Raw genomic sequence first — 10,442 nt, forward strand, 5'->3', positions numbered from 1 at the left:
CTCTTTCTCGCTCAGACAAAGCATTTGCAAGAGTGGAAATTTGTTTTTCCATATTATGCATAGAAGCCGTAAAGGTGCTGGAAAACACTTCCATATTTTTCTCTAAGGTAGAAAAATGAGAAAACTCCGAATTGTTACCTTTGTTGAAACCAAGTGATGATTGATTTTGTGAAATGAGAGGCATATGAGGCACAATAGGAGAATTGACAGGCCTAGCCAAATTGGGATTCTGAAAATTAGGGGCTTGAGGGAACTGAACATTTTGATTATAAGAAAATTGTGCACTTTGTTGTTGAGGGGCACCAAAGTAATTTTGTGTGAAATAATTGCTTAATCCATTTTGGTTTTGCCCTTGAGACCATGAATAGTTAGGATGATTCTTTCACCCAGGATTGTACGTGTTACTGTACGGGTTTGGAAACATCGCACTGACATTTTCATGTTGGCCTCCAGAATAGCTTGGACATTCCTCAATTACATGTGTAGGAGATTGACACCATGTTGGTCATGAGAATATTGTTAGTTCAGCTAAACCAATTTTATAAAGCAACCAATGAATCCAACAAATCCAATAAAAGACATCTACAACTAGGATTCTTTTGAGACTATGCACATACAGAGTCACAGGATTCCACCGTATTCCACCATGTCCAGCAAAGGTGCTTCATCACCTCCCAATGAATACAATGATAGTTTAAGCACCACAACCTGCAAAAATCAGCCTAATAATCCAGCAGTTGATGAAACACAGAAACAGAGCACATGATTTATTTTTCCTTGGGGCAAAAATCTCTAAGTCATTAGTATGGTTGTCACACCCCGCCCGCCGTCCTCGGTTACCCGCTCGACAACCCGTGGGTGCGATCCGTCACAGGATCCACGATTTTAGTCTATCAATAATAATAAATACAAATACATGTAATCAAGAGCAAGAATAGAGCAATAATTAATAAAAAGGTTACAGGAGTCCAAATACTCCAATTAATATCCAAGAAATAACCAAAGGAAAGAATCAAGAATCAAATGTAATATCGAGTTCAGCGGAAGCAAAAATAAATAAACTAAATAATCTTCTCTTTGGTTTCCTTTTCTAAATCTAAAAACTAGTTTTCTAAATTAGCAAGTAAAGATGTCCTCCAATCTTTCTCCATACGATCATCAAAATCCTGGCAATCTGCCTCCGTCGGCCAACAATGGGTGCTAAAGGTGCACACAAGCATCTTCAGAAGGCTTCATGCTCTGCAAGATCATGTACCACCTTTCGTGTCACATCAGCTTTATACGAGAAGGCTCTTTCATACGAATCATCTCCAACTTCCGACATTGTGCAACCATCTGTACAACTCATACAATATATACAATGAAAGGAATGAGTTCCGACGAACTCAGGAAGGAACAGACAATTCTCATATATATGTCAATACAATCCACGAATGCACATATGAAATGATATGGATGATATGCAGAAATATGAATGCTACTAAGAATCTAACTATGCAAGTCTCTAACAGCTGACATGCTTTAAGATATACACCAGCCCTCCTCTGGGTAGATCTAGTCACTCTGATCCGGCAAGGACATGTTACCTCTGTAGGGATCCTGGGCAAAGGGGTAAGTCCACACCTGGCTCTCAAACCATGGCTGGGGATAAGTCAACACTCTCTCACCACGACCATTGGTAATGAGTACTGGCGCATGTCGGGGTTTCTAATCCAATGCAAGTCATAATTGTAACATACTATATGGAGTCCAGATACTTCCCCTATGGCACCAACCAACTCAGTTCAGTATCCTTCGCAACCTAAGAGTGAGAACCCTCACAGACTGGCTACCGCTGTTGGACTCCACTCCTTAACCCTATGGTCATCCACATATTGTTGGGGTGGATGCTCTCATGACTCCTCACGACACCCGGTCCGTTCCTTAGACGTCCATGAGCCCAACCCTAACATATGCAACCCTACCATTGCATGACCAATAGTGGACCAACGTCACATCACTGTCATCACGAGTCATCCCGGCTTCAATTCCCCTACTGAAAGGGTAATAGCATGTGGGGTACCTAGACATGCAATTCTAGACTCTCCTAAGTATGTCATCCAGTAATCATGATAGTGCTAGAGGCATCAGTGAGCATGTGTCCCATACCACAGCCCTCTGATATCTCTAGCCAAGATATCCCAATGGAATAACCCCTTCCATCACAACTACACTACATCACTCTTTATCATACCATAATTGTGCAATATCATATAAGATGAAGTACATCAAGGAACACCACAAACAACAAGTATACAATAAGATTCACATGCTTTATACAATTACAGCAAGTTACGTGATCAAAGAATAGTAAATAGAATAGCTGAATCAATCATGTATATGTAATTGCATATAAATAGGAATGCATGTCCTTACCTGTAATTTAGTAGAAGTCCTCTAACTTGCAATCCAAAAACTATTATAAGACTTTTATTTGAAACAGAGAACACCTAGGCATAAGGTTACAAGAATGTATAAGAGTCAAGAGTCAAAACAATTCAAAAATCAAACCTACAGAGTAACTGGAAACCAGCCGTTTGCTTGTCCTGGTCGCTTAGCATGTGTCCCATACCACAGCTCTCTGATATCTTAAGCAAAGATACCCAGTTGGATACCCTTTCCATCACAACTACATTACATCAAACAAGATCATATCATGACCGTTCAATCAATATCATGAAGTAACAAAGTATATAAAATATAACACAAACAACAAGTATATAACAATATTAAAGTAAATTAAACAACTATGGCAATGTACATGATTAATGAATAATATAGGAAACATCTAATTCATATGTCATTTGCATATAAACAAGATAGTGTGTCCTTACCTGTAATTAAGTAAAAGCTTCCCATAGTGCAATCCAATCACAATTATAAGACTTTCAGCAAAGTTAGAGAACACCTAAACATAGGGTTATAAGATTATATAAGAGACATGAGTCAAACTGAGTAAAAGCCAAAAGTCACATTGCTACTATGACCCAACCAATCGCTTGGCTCAAGCGACCGCCTTGAGCAACCGCCCCAAATATGTTTCCAACTCCGAAACTCAAACTTTTGATCATGTGATTTCAATCCGATTTTGGGATGATCTTAAGCCGAATTCCAAACTTAATCTATAACCAAGGAGCAAATCAGAAACCTAAAATTGACAAAGATCTAACACCCAATACATCCCCCTTGAATAGATCCATCCTTTATTCAAATGCAAATTCCGGACAGATCCTTTAAGAACATTGAAAAGGGGATACAACCAATCACAATTAGGTTACCCCAACATGAAGGACCAAAGTTGAAAGAAGAGAAAGGAGTGAAAGGGTTTCACCTACCTCAACCAGATCAACAAACAGAAGAGGGGAATAGATCCAGATCACAAACCAAGCTTTCCTCACCTTCCAGCACGTGTTCACTGCCTCCTAAACATCCAAAACCGCAATCCCAAATATAATAATGAGTTAAAAACACAGGGCTTACTATTTATAGCGAATAGGGGGCAAATTAAGTCAAATTCCCGCAAGCAGACCATGGCGGTCGCTTGGGGCGGTTGATTGGCCCAATCAACCACCTTAAGCAACCACCCCTAGTACATTGTTGTACAAGGGTGCTTTGCTCAAGGGGTTGACTCACAACCTCAACCTAACCCTATACAACACATGGGGGAGGTCTTACCTTCATTACGAACATCTCCAAACACCTCTTGCCTTCTACCAGAGATACAACTTCCCAGCAAGGCATGTTCTTCATCAAGAGAATCCAGATCCATGGGTTTAGGGTATGGATCATGGACTTCTATCCAGACACTCCACAACTTAATCCGACTTGACCTTCGGGTTATCGGACCTGCAATACGGATTCCGGGTTAGGAATACAAGGGTTGTTACAGGTGCCGCTGATTTGAGGCCCGGGTTTGTGGTCATGAAATCATGGGTTGAAGGGTTAGAAATCTAGGGGATTTCATATATGCAACCTTATCATTGCATGATAAAAGTGGGCATGTGTCTCCTCACGGACTGGATACCTCTGTTGGATGCCCATAGGACCCAACTATTGTTATCACGGGTCACTCGACTTCAACACCCATGCTCGAATGAGTTGTAGCATGTAAAAAGGGTAATCTAGCCATGCATCTAGACACCTACATATAATGCACATAAAATACTAGATAAAACAAGGGCAGTGGGTGAACCACAACCCCAAGTTAATATACATGCAATTCATTATCACCCAAATCCCCCAGCACATCACATTCACAACCATAGTTCGAAATGAGTTGGATAATAGATAAACAACATATATAAAATATTTCCCTCACAATAGAATAACAAAAAATGAAATCAAATTAACTACATGTTATGTGAAAATGTGTCCCTCACCTATAAGTGATAAGTTAGTCTGTAAAGCCCAAGAATTCCGCAACTAAAGAGTGTCAATAACCCACAATTAACCTAAAAAACAAGGTTAAATTAGGTTTTAATAAAAAATTGAACTGGACATCAATCGGACTCGGGTTTGATTTGGCGGCAACTTAGCCTCACTAGGCTAGTTGACTCAGCCGATCATTCACCCAGATGACCAGCCAGTTGATCGCCCACCTTGGTCATAGGTGAAAACACTCGATTTCCAACTCGTTTCAAAGCCAATTCAAATGGGGGGTTTTTGGAGCTTCAAAAGGGAGCTGGAACACGCAGTCCATTAAAAAAAAACACCAATTTCATCCATACATCAATCAATCCACAAAATACCAAGAAAAATGCTTAAAAGAGGAGTTTTGTAGAACACACTTACCTCAACACGTGATTACCCTTTTGATTTGCATTTTGGCACCTTCAATTGCTCAAGATCCACTCCAAGATCCTTCCTCTTCTCCTCTCCCACGAGCTCAACCTCCAAACACACCAAAAATCTCGTTTATGAGGTTAGAGAGCAAAGATATAGGGTTTCAAAAACGAATTTCCGAAATTACCCCAATTCTGGCCAAGTGCAAGGGGGTCGTGGACCAATTGCCCCAATCAACTGGCTTGTATCGAGTTCATATGAATGTCGATTCCGAAGGGCTTTGGAGGGTAGGAACCTCTAGACATTTCCTAATCAATGGTTACTTTATTTTGGCATTGAAGTCCTCTAGCATAGGTTTTCATGCATGTCAAAACCTCACTTTTTATGCCTTCCGAGTTGACTTTCTCTCTCCTCTTGAAATCAATTAGGGTGGCCGGGGCCATCTTCTAGTTCGATTTTCAAACTTTCAGGCTCAACTAGAATGGGTTGAAACAGCCTTATACCAGTACTCTAGGTTCACGGATCTGAAACATTGGGTTACCGGGTTAGGATTTTTAGGAATTTCACAAATAGTAACTTAATGTCTATGACATGGTCATTGCTACTTTATGGATAATTTCACTTATGAGCTAAGTGCTCATTAAAGTTCATTAATTGTTGCTAAACATAGATATTAAAAAGAAGAGTAGAAGATGTCGCTAGAACATGTAAGAAAGAATGATCTTTAGTGTATCGTAAAGTAAAGTTTAGATGCCAATAGTATCACCTAACATGTGCCTTCGAGGTTTTTACATTTATGGTAATGGGTACCTTGTCATTTACCACAGATATGTATGCTTTGTTATTGAGGGACCTTTTGATCTGATGAATAAAGAACAAAAAAAAGTGGTTTTATTTACAAACCACATTAGTGTATTCACATGTTACAAAAGAAAATGTTTGAGTAGAAGACAATGGACTACCTGCACGTGTTCAGTTAGACAACAGTGTCATGGGGCCCACTAGGTCTAGAAAACTTGAATGTGACAAGTAGATTGGTGTTTGGTGCTATGATCTCTCACGTATGGTGGGAACATTAGGAGATGGACATCTAATTGTAGATCCCTAGACTCGTTTTGGAAAGTCATCTACTTTGATGTCTCTGCTAGACTTCAAATGCTCCCCTATCCCTTGTCCTTAATACCCCGAGGGATAGATTGATTGTTGTTACTTAGGGTGTGGGAGTTTTTCCTTCTAGTCGAATGTAGCGCCCCCCCCCACCCCACCCCCCCCAGCTCTTTTTTCCTTTGTACATTTTCTCTCCCCTTTGGGGGCTCCTTGGCAATGAATTCTTTATTCATCTTAGAAAGAGAAAGAAAAAAATGTACAACTATGACATGCTGATACAATATCATATTTATCTACAACAATATGGTATTTTATAAATTGTATGATTTTTATTTCAATAAACAACATACTAGTAATCAATATCCTTAGTTTGAGGTTCGTAGATGAAGAAGAAGAGGCAAGGAAAACTTGCTTGTCTAATATAAGGTAAATACCTTTTTTACTTCTATAGTTTGTGCCTTCGGAGGCAAAGATACATGAGGATCGAGTATTCTTTCTAAACAAGAGTAGAGGTGCAAGTTTTTCCTTGATAGTTTGAACTCAACTTGACCTACTTTAAGTCCAAACATATGGGTTTAAAATTTTGGCCCTAAGGGTAGGTTAGGGTTGAGTATTTGAGTAGGGCTACCTAGTTAAGCTTGATCCTATCACCTTGTTTGACATTTGAGCAAAAGTAAAACAATAATATAAAATTCGTTGTTTTATTCTTTTATGGTTAAGGTCAAGGTCAAGGTTAAGGCCAAAAAATTAGGGTCCAGATTAGGGTTAAGTGCTTAACCCGGTAGTTTAGCTTAGACCTGTAGGATCAGGGCATAGGTGACGGTGAGAATTTAAGTTCTAGATCAAGGTTTTAAAAAGCCGGACTAAACCCAACCCAATTAAAGCCCTAAAAAGTAAATCTGCGAAGGTCATCTTGGGGGCATAGGCTGCACACTATCAGGTTAACCTAAGTTTGCGTGGGCTGAACCATTGAATTACTTTTACCAAAAATCACTCACTTGTTTTTTGTAGATGATGCATTCATTTTTGGCAAAGCATTTGAGGAAGATTTTTCTATGATCAAAGTGGCATTGAATCTTTTTGCAGACCTTGCTGGGAAGAAACAAATTTTCAGAAGAGTGGGATTTGGTTCAGCCGTAATGTAGCTCCAGAGCAGCAACAAATATTTGTGCACTCAAATCAATATCCCTCCCATGAAGGAATCAAGTATATACTTGGGCACGAACCTGTTCTTCAGCCCCTCAAAAGTAAGGAATTTTGACTTTCTTCTTAAAAAGGTTGCTGCTAAACTCGAATCCTGGAAGATGAATTGTTTATCTTATGTGGGAAGGAAGATATTGGTAAAGCTCATGAGTGCTCAATTCTACTCCAACATATTACATGCAAGTTTTTAGATTGCCTAAGCGAACTTGTCAACAATTAGACTCCTTTTCTTCTAAATTCTAGAATGGGAATTTAGGGAAAACTTCTGACTCCTCTCTTGTTTGTTGGGATAGACTTTGTCTGTCACACCCCACCCGCCTGGTATCGGTCCCGCCTGACAATCCATAGTCATAAGATCCACGGTTTACCATCAATGATAATAAATGCACACATTAATAATCAAGAGTAAGAATAATCCAAATAATTTAAATAAAAAGAATTACATGAGTCCAATACTCAAAAGGAGTGAATCAATGAAAAATGAATAAAATAATCATCTCCCATAATTAATAGAGTTCAGTGGAAGCAAAAGTTAAATTAATTATGATTGTTTCTTTGTGCTCTCTCATGGGCGATGATCTTTTCCTCCTCAAATGACGCACTACTTGCCTCCTCCTGCCATCAATGGGTGCTATAAGCACACTCCAAGCATCCGAAAGTGGCTTAATGACATACATCTACATTTCCTATTGGCTCCTCTATAGCTTCTTCACAGGAGTCATTCCAGTCACACAGAATTTCTCATGACTAGAATGACTCCTGATCCAATAAGGCCATCTGTATAAAATAATTCAACACACAAAAATGGATGAGTTCTGACGAACTCATTAAGGAACACATCTCACATGCATATCAACATTGTATCATGGTAAACAACATATATAAAGAACGATGTGCAAGTATATGGATGCAGCTATAAATCTAACCATGCAAATCTTTAATATGGCCGGACATGCTTTAAGATATAACACCAGCCCTCCTCTGGGTAGGTCTAGTCACTTTGATCACTCACGGACTAGTTACCTCTATTGGGATCCCGAGAAAGGGGTTCAATCTTCGTCAATCAATCATGGATGGGGTTTAGGTCTACACTCTCTCACCACGACCATTGGCCTCAATACTGGCGCATGTCAGGTTTTCCAATCCAATGCAATGTCATACAGTAACATACTATATATAGTCCAAATTCTTCCCTATGGCACCAACCAACTCGGATTAGTATCCTTCTCTACCTAGGAATGAGAATCCTCACAGATTGGCTACTTTTGTTGAACTCCATTCCCTAACCCTATGGTCATCCACATATTGTTGGGGCGGATGCTCTCATGTCCCCTCATGACTCCCGGCCACTCCTTGGATGTCCATGAGCCCAACCCTAACATATGCAACCCTACCAATGCATGATCAATAGTGGACCACTGAGTCTCCGCACGAACTGGCTACCGCTGTAGGATGAAACAGAATCACGTCATTGTTCTCACAAGTCATTAAGCTTCAATTCCCCTACTAAAAGGGTAGTAGCATGTATGGGTACCTAACCATGCATTCTAGACCTCCTAAGTATGTCATCCAGCAATCATAATAGTGTTGGAGACATAAATAAGCAGTGTCCCATACCAAACCCCTGATATCCCAAGCAATGGATACCCAGTATGGATACCCTCCACCATAGTTACATCACATCATCAACCATCATTATCTAATTAAATATCTAAGATCACATAGCAATTGAAGTACATCTCATCATCATTCACAATATATAATTATTCATAATTCATATGAAACTATTGTTATAGCAAGTTACAAGATTACAAATGCGTTCAAAGATAAAATAGTTCATCACAGATTATGTCAATACACATATGTAAGAATGTATCCTTACCTGTCAAAGTTGGAAAGACTAGAAAAAGTGCAGTCAAACCTCTCTAACAACAGTCCCAGTATACCTCAGAGATTACCTAAAGATAGGTTACAAAGTTACATTATGAATGAGAGTCAAATAGAGCTACAATTGGACTGACTGGGCTTCTGTGAACCAGCGGCGCTTATGGCGGTTGGTTGGGCCAATCAACTGCCCTGAGCGACCACCCCTATTACAGACAACAACTTAAGTCCGAAATTTCGACTTTTGATCTCCCAATTTAATCCAATTTTAGGATGATTTAAATCCGAATTTCATCTATAAAGAACCTACAACATAAGCACAAATCATAACCCTAGAAATTTAATGATTTAGTAACCACATCATCTCCTTCAATCAGATCAATCCTATAGTCGGACGTAAGGATCCGTTTTTGGACATGATCCAATCAAGATCATTGATTGAAGAATAGAACCATCACAAATAACTATCTACAGAACCATGGAAGAAGGATTCACACTATTCTAAGAGAAGAGGAATAGGTATAGAGAGTGTAATATCAACTTACCTTCGATTGATTCGCTAAACTGACAAAGGATTGGATCTTCCTCGCAAATCACGCGTCCTTCACATTCCAACATGTGCTCTTTGCCTCCTAACTATCCACAGTAGCGATCCCAAGTATAATAATAAGAGAATAAGTTGATGTTGCCTATTTATAGTGGACTAGAGAAAAATAGGGTTTAATTCCCGCAATCAAACTTGGCTAGTTGCTTGGGGTGGTTGGTTGATCAATTAACCGCCTTAAGCAACCGTCCCTAGTACTTTTAGTACTTGGGTGCTTTGCTCAACCGGTTGATCCCCAACACAAACCTAACCCTAAACAACATGTGGAGGTGTCCTTACCTAGATCCCGGACATCTTCAATCACAACTTGACTCTGACTAGTGATCCACTTTCTCAATCCATCAAGGTTTCTAGGGGTTCTTCTTCAAATTCTCAATAAGGCAGGTTCTTCTCGATGGAATCCAGATCCATGGGCTTAGGTATGGATCTTGGACTTCAATCCGGATACTCAACAGTTTATTCCAGCTGGACCTTAGTGTACTTGGACCTGCAATATGGATCCCGGGTGAGAAATACGGGTGTTGTTACATTGTTGGCCAACCAATCAAGGTGGACTAGGCTTTAGAAAAATGGAAAATTAAAATCAAACCCTCCTTTTGACACAAGGTTGGAGGTTTCTTAATGATCCCCAATCGCTTTGGGATAGGGTCTTGAAAGGGAAATATTTCCCCAACAACTTGGTTTTTGACCCCAAAGTTCAGAAGAAGAAAGGCTCTAATATTTGGAATGGTATTTCTTCTATTTCTTCTTTCCTAAAGGATAGGGGTTTTCACAAGATTGGCAATGGCCAATCTACTTTCTTCTGGCTTGATTCTTGGTTGAA

Source organism: Hakea prostrata, chromosome 2 (genome assembly GCF_041222555.1).
Source record: "Hakea prostrata isolate BN-2017 chromosome 2, UWA_Hpros_2, whole genome shotgun sequence".
Lineage (NCBI taxonomy): Eukaryota > Viridiplantae > Streptophyta > Magnoliopsida > Proteales > Proteaceae > Hakea > Hakea prostrata.